The sequence below is a fragment of the Zonotrichia albicollis genome, chromosome 1, assembly GCF_047830755.1.
Source record: "Zonotrichia albicollis isolate bZonAlb1 chromosome 1, bZonAlb1.hap1, whole genome shotgun sequence".
NCBI lineage: Eukaryota > Metazoa > Chordata > Aves > Passeriformes > Passerellidae > Zonotrichia > Zonotrichia albicollis.
The window spans coordinates 85184708-85195574 of NC_133819.1; the positions used below are offsets into that span (position 1 = coordinate 85184708).

Here is a 10867-nt window from a genome sequence, read left to right on the forward strand (position 1 = left end):
AGTCATAAAGGTCTAATTGTACTTAAAATCCTGTGGCAAATCCTCATTCTACCAAGGATCCCTATAAGAATCTGCCTGTCCCTGTGACATTAGGTGACAGAGCCACCAAGTGTTCACATGCTCCATCCTGCCAACTCCACAAGAACTGCAATCATCTCCAGCTAGGAGGGAAAACAGTGAGCCAGGAAAGATAACAGCTTAAGCTGCTGCAGGTAGCTTCACCACAGTGCAGCCAGCCATCTCCCCACTCAGAACTGCTTGCCATCTGTTCTCCTTATGATCTTGTTCACTTCCACACCTCAGATAATCACAGCTTCCACATTATCATTAGGAGAGACAGGCTCTCATTTAGCCAGGATTTACTGGCAGAGACAGGCAGTTAAATAAGAAGGACAGTCAATGTATTCATTACATTTGCACTCAGAGGCCTTAGTTCAAGCTCCTGCTTTCAAGTACAGATGCAAGCCTTTGCCATATGCTGTGAAATGCTGGGTAAGTTCTGAGAGGAATTTTCCATAAAATATTTTGCTAGAAAGGGTTGTTCTCTTCCAGCTTATTTTTCTGTGCTACCACGTTTGGCTCCAACTGGATTTGGAATCCAAACAGCCTAAATCTAGGCCAGGTTTAAAGTGGCAGCACCCTCTGCCAAAACTCTGGCAGTGTTTGTCTCTGGTCAGAGGCACAAATTTTGAACCTCTCTGTGCTGAGGTCAGATGGAGCCAGTCTAGAGGCAAACAGTTTTCACACCAGTCTGATATTGTGCAGAATTCTCTGAAAGACAGTCTAGAAAAGTTTTGGAAATTTTGAGATTTCTGTTTTCTTCCTTCCTGGTAACTCTTAAAAAGGCTCCCTCTTATTAAGTGATCTTGTTCTTTGTAGTCTTAAGAGACATCTCTTCCACCTCTACCACCAGGCTAACTTTTGTCAGTGGGAAGTGGTTAAGAAATAGAATTTTTCACTGTCTTTTAGTGCTCAGAAAATACAGAATGGTGTGAAATTATGCTTAGGGAAGGAGAATCACTGCCACATTTTATGTTACATACATTGCAAAATATAATTAAGCAAGATAACTTACGTGCCCATAGCTTCTGCTGAATTCTAGGGGATATTTTCAGTTTCTCTCTTTCAACAACACACCAGTCTCAACTTACTGCTGTTGCCCATTGAAGCAAAAAGTAAGAAAACAGCTATGTATCAAGCAAAAAGTATGAAGCAAAAAGTATGAAAACAGCTACATTCTCTGACTTGAGAATGATTTAAAAGCAGTTAAAATTTTACATTAGTTGCTAATTTTCTTTCTTAATATGTATGTTCAGCATGTAAAATCACACTAAACTAATCTTTCATCAAAATTATAATTTAGTTACTTTATCTTACTCAATAACAAACTCATACAACCCAGGTCTACATTTTATGTGACTGTAGTCTTCAAGAAGAATAATTGTGGAAATTAATTTACTATATACATATATATATAGAAAGCCTAACTCAAGATTCTTCAGCTGTGAGTACAACACGTATCAACCACATTCCAATCCTACAACACTGCTAAAAGAAATAACTCAAAGCTGTGTTAAACAAAGTATTAATTACATTATCTCCTTACTTCCCTTTCACTGAAAAATAAAATCCCACAAGAGACAGTGTTACATGATATTCAATGAATACTTACAAAGAAGAGCTGGTTTCTACCAATGCTAGAGTAGTAAGCTGTCACAAAAAGCCTGGCAGTATTTCTGGATGCCCAAGACAATACAGTTCTCTTCAGCTGTGCAGCTTTCAGCTCTGCTGGCTGCCACTGCTGCTATCCAGGAAGACAAGCTGTAAAACTGCGATGACCAGGTGACCAGAAGCATCCTCAACTAGCATGTGGAAGAAGATTGGGAAATAAGGGATCCAGAACCTGTGTTAAGACTCAGAACATTTGCTATTCTGCCTGTTGAATTTGAAATAGAGATAGGTGGAGCTGTGGGTTTTCTTATAGTGAAGCTCTTCACATCCTCACCAAGCATCAAAAATCAATTCTTTTCTTAGTGAGAAATGGGCTGAATATTGTGCCTGGGATCGAAATGGGAGTGTAGAGGCACTGTGCAGTGAACAAGGGAATGATGTCCAAATTACAGCAGAGGACACAACTTCCTGTACTCACAGCTCAGTTACACTCCATCATCTAGCACTGCCTATTTCATATTTCTCTTTATGTTTGTCCTGTTAAACATCTATTGAATAAGCCATTCATGCTCATAACATTTCCTGTTTGGTTGAAAAGATAACCTTCCTCCTCATTTTCAAATAAATGAATGGTGCTCCTATGTCTATGTTTGCTCTGTTTTCCTTCCAGTTTCCTTTAACAAGTGCTTTTCTTGAGCAAAATAATATTTTAGCCTGCTTTGGATACAATAAATTTTGATTCATCATCTTAGCAATTTCAAAACATTTCCACTACTTATCAGAGGCTTCTGTTGCTAAAGTAACTATGAGTTGTCTGTAGGAGCTGCATTTAAAAAAAAAACAAAACCCTAATCCTCTCCTGAAAACAAGTACTGAATTCAATTCTAACACGGAGTTGTGCTGAGCAGTAGAAACCACAAAAAGATGACAAATCAAAACCTGGCAGCAAGGTCAGCTGTACTAGATGTGATAATCTTTGTATTGTAATTATGTTGTAACAACATGATGTAATAACATTCAAAACTTCAGAATAGCAAACACCTTTCCTTGCACAACTTTTTTTTGTAATTTGTGTACCAAACATGCATACACTAAAAATAAGTACTTGAATGTAATTTGCAGCAAATAGCCTCCATAGCCTTGTTCTTGTGATGGAACTTGAACCTTAAAACAAGCAAGATAAATTTAAAATGTGTCAATATGCTCTTCCCAGTAAAACAGTATAAACAATTCTATAGGTCCACCAAAGAACTTGCATAATATCAAGATCATTTTAAATTTCAAAATCAATGAAATATTCAAATTTGAGATGATTTTCTAAATAAAATGGTAACCAAAAGGTGGGTTTTCTTAACAGTCACTATCAAGAGCAGGAGAAATAAGAACAGGTAAGAAAGAAGGCACTAACATACAGTACTTATTGACCGGTAATAACATTTTTTATTTTGCAATATTAGTAACATTGGCTTCCCTGTACCACCTTTAGTATTTTCTTCCTTCTGCCAGCTACGAAATTTTGACCAAATTTGTGTGCTTTTAAAATGACTATTCATAAAGAGGTATTACATTAAAAATTGTTGCTCCAAAAGGGTGCAATATATTTTTAAGAAATATATATTCAAAATATAAGAAATCTGCTCTTGAAAAATTAGAAAAACACTGTCCAAAGGAATCTTCAAAATAAAGCAAAAACTGTAGCAAAGAAGACTGACATTTTTTATCTTATTTTCTTTTTAACCTTGAAAGGAAACGTGAGAAAGCCACAGCAGTAGCAAATGAGTAGTTCACCACTCAATCTTAAAGTCATTTAAGGACTAGTATGCAATTAAGTAATTACTGGGCTGAACAGAACAGCAGTCAACATGGTAACAAATTACTGCAATGGTAAAAAAAATATTTCTTTTTTTTAGAGAAAGGAAAATTAGACAAAAAATATGTTTGCATCTCAGATTTTTGGCTCTAGCAAGAATGGAAATCACCCAAAGGCAGGAACAGACTCATTAGGATGTACAATAGAAATGTGTATCAATAACCTTGAAAAGGAGGAGGCAGAGGGAGGCGTAAGAACAACTCAGGGCATGAATTCACACAACAGTTGTGTGCCGTGGGCAGATATTCTTGAGATCAGCCTTATAACTAGCTGAGCTGCTGATGCAGCTACAGAGAATCCTCACACTTACATACAATCCTAATAATGCATTCTATTTTTTGGGCCTTATCTTTCATTAGCACAAAGCACATTTACAAGGCTCTGGGTTTTACCTTTTGAATATAAAATTTTCATTATAAGAAATGCCATTTTCAGCAGCCTAGCACAACAACAGGCCCCTATCCTGGCAGGCCTCAGGATGTGGTCCTGCAATACTTGCTCAGGAATCAGCACCTTTGTACCTGGTCCCCAGGCACCCAAGGAGAATGGCACAATATGGGCCCATTTAAGAGCTGGCAGGGCAGGCAAACCAGGAGACAAGTCTTTGCCTCTGTGAGCAGTGCCAAGAAAAAATTCTGCCATGTGCAAGGCAACAGAAAACAGGAGAGAGAGTGTGTGAGGCACCTGTCATGTTAGCAACCAGCAAATGAAGGACTTCTGAGGGTTGGAAAAGAACTTGTAAGAGAAGCTTATGTATTTTAAGCATGTACCTCTACAGCCACCTGAGTAAAGGCTGCTCTAATTAGCCTCAACAAACAAGGAACCTATGGTTAAATCATTAAATAAATTATAGCTGATGATAAAAAGGAGTATTCTCGGGAAAGATGCCAACATTAAATATAAATTTCCTTGGAAAGAAGAGTGAAGAAACAGAAAAATATGCCATAAGAAATAAGATTAAAATGCTAAAAAAGCATTAAAAAAAGAAAATCACAGCAGTAAGGTGTAAGGTGTGCATCCAGTCAGAGGCTGCTGGTTTTTCCTGCTGGCTCAGGCCAGGGCCCAGTCTGGTGGCTGCCTGGGGATGCCTGTAGTGGTGCTTTAGCTGGGGTGCAAAATGCTTTTTGTTTGAGTGTGGACATTTCTCAAAGCTTATGCTGTTATTGTTTACAAAGCTTCACAAATGCTTTCCATTGCTTAATTAGTTAGTTTGAATGAATCAGCTGAATTGGTTAACTAAGGTGAATGAATACCAAAAAATGTATTTGGTCTCAGGACTTCTATTTCTGAAAAATTATAGTTCTGTATCTACACTTCTTACAAAGTTTGACTTTGTATGCCAGTTTATCATTGGTCCTTAATAATAATAGTGCTAAATAGTCATGTAGAGGTTTTCATGTTCTCACAATCAAGTATTTCCTCTGATTCTACATTGTGATAATTAATTTTATTTACACATTATTTTGGAAACTTTTTGATATGAAGGAATTTTCCTTATAGATTAAGATCATCACTAAGTTGCTTTTAATGATTAAACTTTTACTATTTAATATAAAGACTAACACCTTCCTAGTTTCTACTTTTCATTAGAAATGCTTCAAAAATATACTCTCTAGCCATCATTTCTTTCTTTTCAAAAATCAATTCTTTTGTTCCCTGGATGTTTCCACTTGCAAAGCAAAATCCATAAAATTAGCTGGTCTTTTATACTTGGGCAGAAAATATTATCATCTTATGGAACATCTTCAGTATGTGTCAAAAATCCTGGGCAACAGACCACAGACTCACAGAACGGGTCAGGCTGAAGGGACCACAGTGGCCATCTGGTCCAACCTCCCTGCTCGAGCAGGGTCACAACAGAACAAATGGCACAGCATTGTGTCCAGGTGGTCTGTGAATATCTCCAGTGAGGGAGACTGCACAACTCCTCTGGGCACTCTGTCCCAGTGCTCAGTCCCCTGCACAAGAAAGTGCTTTTTCATATTCAGGTGGAACTTCCTGTGCATCTTTTTCTGCTCCTTACCACTTGTCCTACTGCTGGGTGCCATTGAGAAGGACCTGGATCCATCATCTTGACACCCTCCTTTCAGGTATTTATAGACTTTAATGAGGTGCCCTCTCACTTGTCTCCTCTGAAGACTGAACAGGCCCAGCTCCCTCAGCCCATCTTCATAAGAGAGATATACACAATATTGCTCTTTCTCTTCCACAAATCCTCTTAGATATTTGTCTTTTATTAGAATACAGGCTTACCTATCATCTCCCATCTCAGACCTCTCACTACCCACCACTACAGCAAGTATTCTTTCAGGTCCATTCCTTCTGCATCCCAGCTTAACTACAGCTGGAGGTCACAGAGTCCCCTACTTCAGCTGCCTAAAATGTATGAAAGCCACAATACCTGGGGGCCTTTACATTTGTGAGATACAAAAACTTGCAATGAAAGGGTATCATTCCACCATCCCATTATCCCCCTGACCCCTCTCTTTTTTTCCTATTAAAGATGCAGCCATAGGAACTGAGGAGAGGAGCTAGGAATGTCACATCTTGAATAGTCAGTACAGAGTTACAGGAAGTTCAATACAAATAATCTGAAGTAATGCAGGATACAGAGAGGGTTAAGTCCTAAGGGTCAAGCTTAGTCTAACCAATATTGGTGGCACTGTTGGATGAAAACCTCTGTTTAATAAGTAGCATGATCAAGAATAGCAAGAAGTTTGGATCCACTAAGAACAAGTTGGAGAATTAGAGGAAAAATATTCTAGTGACTTTTCATCAATTGTTGGAACATTTCTCAAACATTCAATATTCTCTCAGATTTTCACTTTCAAAAAGATTTCAGTGGCCTCCTGGAGCATAAGAGAAGATTTCTCTTCAAAGACACTTATGTCCTCTGGGGAAGATTCAAATGAGTGGGCCTGGTTAGCTTTGAAAAACAGAACAACATGAGAGAAACCAAGGAAAGGATAAGAGAACGAAAGAGTACAGGGAGAAGACAAAGAACTTCTTTCTGATTTTCAAATTCTAAAAGCCCAAGAGGGACAATTCTGGGAAATTAAAGACAGCATATTAAAAATAGACAGAAGGAAACACTTTTTCACATCATGTGTGGTTAAAACTGTTGAAAATATAATTACCACAGGAAGAATTACAGTCAAGAACTCAGCAAGATTCTGATGGGTCTGCGGATGTATAAGGATATCAAACATATCAAGAGCAATTTAAAACTGCTGGAAGGCACATGTATTTCTTAAGGGAAAACTGTCCAAGCATTTTAAAACTGCACAAAGACATGTGCTAATCAGACCAAGAGACAAAGAAAAAGGTCTCTCCAAGATAATGCACCCACAGGATGCCATTAATGAAATGACACCTCCTCTGAAATCCTTTGCATTCATTCTCTCTCCCTCCCTTTAAAGAAGCAGCACAGAAAGGGACAATGTCTGCCACACTGAAAGGCCATTTCCTTTACGGTATTGTCCGAGATGAAAAGGTGCCTGCCAGCCATTCTCCCAGACACTTCAGCAGTCTTCAGCTTGTCCCATGTGTCTGGAAATGTATATTTGCCTTGAAATTCATAGAGCTGGTTCTATGATTAGCTGGATCCTTTCTACTTCTCAGAGCTCAGATTGTTTTTAAAAGCAGAAGGCACCATATGTAGTATATCTGTAATTTCCCATCTCGCTTTTTTGCATGACTAGTCACAGTAATGATGCTTCCCTCTTGTTATGTCACATTGACTGTACCTGCGCTGTCATGTGTCAGAAAAAAGAAAATCTAAAAACTGTGAGGTTTATTCATTTAAATGGAACAGTTTGTCAATAGCATAACTGAGTGCAAGTGAGGCCAAAACACAGGGAGGTGTTATAAATGACTTAGCAGCAGCATTACTCTGATGCTGAATTTATAGCCTTCCTAAACAATACACTCTACTGCATTTTTCTCATAGGACCTCTTTTTGCACCATTTTAGTCTGCTACTTATATCCTGTCTACCGAGCAGGAAGCAATTATTCCCTTCCTTTTTGTAAAGTGAACTCCAAATTATGTGCCAGTATTGCTGACACCAGTGCTTGACGTTGCCCTAGCAATCAGACAGTAGATGGTACTTGGTATATATAAAAAAAAAATTAAAAATCTGAAGCATAAGGAATGTCACAAACCCCAGTTTGGCACGACTGGCTTGAAACTCTGAAATGCTAATAATAACCCTGACTTAGGGTTATACATATTCCAGTTTCTACTGGAATGCACAGTTGCTGTTACTATGGCTTCAATTGCCTCCAGTGCTAAGATCAGATGAGTCCCATGTCCTCCCTCCCTATCCTCCTTTCAGTGACTGAAACCTTTCCACTTTATCTTTGTCCAAAACAAAACCTTCCTAACCTTTCTGCTTCATATCCAGCCTTGCAAAGATGGGCTGTACCTAACAGATGGGGAGATACATCCTCTACAGAGGCTGTTTTGATGGGTGACACAGTACTGGAGTCACATCTTTGCCTTCAAGTCATCCCATGTTCCTACACAGAGACTCACAGCACTCTGCTTTACTGAGGGAGAAAAAATGAAAAAAAAAAAAAAAGTGCTGCCATTAATCCTTGCATCAGTCATCACCTTTTAAGGGACAGACCCTCTCTCTCTGCCTCTGAAGCTGTAAAAAACAGCTTCAGCAATACAGTAATATGTCTAATGTAATATAAGAATAATAACACTAAACTACATTTGACTCCATGTAAACCACCCAATCCCTCTAAAAACATACAACCAGGAAAGATAAAACTAATTTCTATTTACACCTTCACAAAGCTTAGCAAACTTGCCCTGAATTTTAAAACCAAATGTTCCTTGCAAAACAAGAGGAGAGTGGGGGGAAAAGGGGGGAATGATACAGTATCATTTAATAGTAAACTGCAAGAGCAACCTTGTAAGCATACAGTGCTCTTGCCAGATCTCTGACAAAGAGCCTAAAACTAAAATCCCAATGTATTTTCCAAGAAATGATTGTTTGCCATAGCATTTCTTCTCCTGTTTATTCATTTGGCTTTGAATAGATAGCCATACAATCCACACAGATTCAAGAGAGGTGAAAAATGTACAACAAAACAGCTGTTTCATTCCACAATTTTTTACAGGAAAAATATCACTGATAGGAGAAAAAAATATAATCAGCATGAGCTGGCTTAATGGAGAGACACTCATTAGAGGAACACTAGAGGATTGTGGACATGCAGAGGCAACGGAGAGTTGAGGTGAGTAACAGGATTTGGATTAGGATATGCTGGAAGTAAATTGTGTTTGTTGTATAGGTTGAACTTGGTTTTTTTTTCACAAAGAAATAATAAAATACTCCTGGCCATGTATTTTTCTGATTATACAATATATTATCTGTGATTGAAAAAATATACCTTTTTTGTGATTCAGAAGAATGAGGTGAACAGTTCTTCACAGAGTGAACTGGGTTGGAAAAGACCTTTGAGATCATCAAGTCCAACTTTTGACCTAACACCTCCTCATCAACTAAACCATGGCACTAAGTGCCACATCCAATCTTTCTTTTTTAACACATCAAGGGATGGTGACTCCACCACCTCACTGGGCAGATGATTCCAGGGCCCAATTACTCTTTCAGTGAAGATTATTTTTCCTGATGTCTTACCTAAACTTCCCCAAGCATAGCTTAAGACTGTGGCCTCTTGTTCTGTCAGCTGTTGCTTGTGAGAAGAGACCAAACCCCACCTGGTTCCAAACTCCTTTCAGGAAGTTGTAGGGAGTGATAAGGTCTCCCTTGAGGCTCCTTTCCTCCAGGCTAAACAACCTCAGCTCCTTCAGCCATTCTTCAAAGGGCTTGTATTCCAGGCCCTTCACCAGCCTTGTTGCCCTCTCTGGACACATTCAAGCACCTCAACATCCTTCCTAAACTGAGGGGCCCAGAACTGGACACAGCATAATGGAAAGAACAGAGTAAGAAACATACACAGAAATTTCCCACTGATGTGTATCAATTGGCCAAAGAAACTCTCTTCTGACTTTAAGCAACCTTTAGCAATTTCAGCAAGAAATTCCAGTTTCCTCACTTTGTGTGGCTGATGGGGGATGCACATTTTGAACATCAAAATTCCAGGATGCTCTTCCTTGAGGCATCGCTCACCCAAGAAAACCTTTCAGCATGTATCACAGGTACACTGCAAATCTGGTTTTCACTGACTTTCCATTACAGTATCTTTTTCCCCCCTTTTCTTTACCATTGGCATAAGCAGTAAATTTCTGTAATGTAAACAGTGATTATCACTTTATTTCACCTTTCCTCCCAATTTCAGCATCTTCTTACTCTTCGAATCCCAGCAATGCTATAATAATTTTTGCTGTTTCACATTTAGCCCCAGATAAAATTGGAATGTCGACATACGAAGATCACTGCAGTCCCTGAGCAATAAACAGGATCTCTACAGGACAATACAACTCATGTGACGGGTTTATAAACAAAACCAAGCTCAAGGACTAGGAGCACAAAATTTTCAAACAAGCAAGAAATTTTTTTGACAAAATTTGAAAATATTAATAAAATTTCCTTGTCAGCTGGTATCCAGCTCCAAGACTGCCCAGTACACCACCATCTAGTACTGCCATTCCTCCAGACTGCTTCCCTTAAGCAGCAGTACCCTCAACTCAACTTTTAGCAGCAGTTAAGGAGAGGTTTTCTTAAAAATGTTGTGAATTGCAAAGCTTTGATTTCAAAATACTTCATGAACTCCTGAAGTATGTGCTTTCACCAAAACTGGCTTAAGCACATATCAATTAAAATATTTACATTTAGTATATTATGCTGCACTTCTAAACACTGACTAGTTTAATACTTTACAAATTACGTGGGTTTGTTGGATCAGATTATTTGTGAAAGTGCAGAGGTAGCTTCACTTTCAGAAATTACTGAATTTATCCTTACCTTTTTGGGGATTTCACTCCTTTTCCAGGTATCTTGGAAACAGGTATTGTTTTTGGTTCCCTACAGTTAGTTCCCTGTAGTTCAAAGTCACCCTGTGAAGAAGAGGTCACCAGAAGTGGCTAAGGAATTTTAACCTCAATAAATTTCTACGGCTTTTCCAGCAACTATCGCGGCTTCACCCTGCACTCCTGTGTTAACCATTAACCAGGCGTGCCCCTGTGTCAGCTTTATCAGCACGGGGAAACCAGGAAACCTGCGGGCTCATCCAGCCGCAATTCGCAGCCATTGTGATAGGAGGGACATGGGATTTCTCACTTATTCACAGAGCCTTGGGTGAAAAATCCAACGAGACATGGGATGAAGCGAGCAGCAGCTCCAGCACAC

General features: G+C 38.9%; 1 protein-coding gene across 1 annotated transcript in view; it reads right to left on the reverse strand.

Moving 5' to 3' along the window:
* DDC (dopa decarboxylase) overlaps window positions 1-10653 on the reverse strand; it is a 71634-nt gene extending 60981 nt beyond the window's left edge. The window contains exon 1 of the mRNA XM_074546220.1: window positions 10484-10653. The gene's annotated coding sequence lies outside the window, so the exon portion shown is untranslated. The remainder of the gene's footprint in view (window positions 1-10483) is intronic.
* Between the last annotated feature and the right edge of the window lie 214 nt (window positions 10654-10867).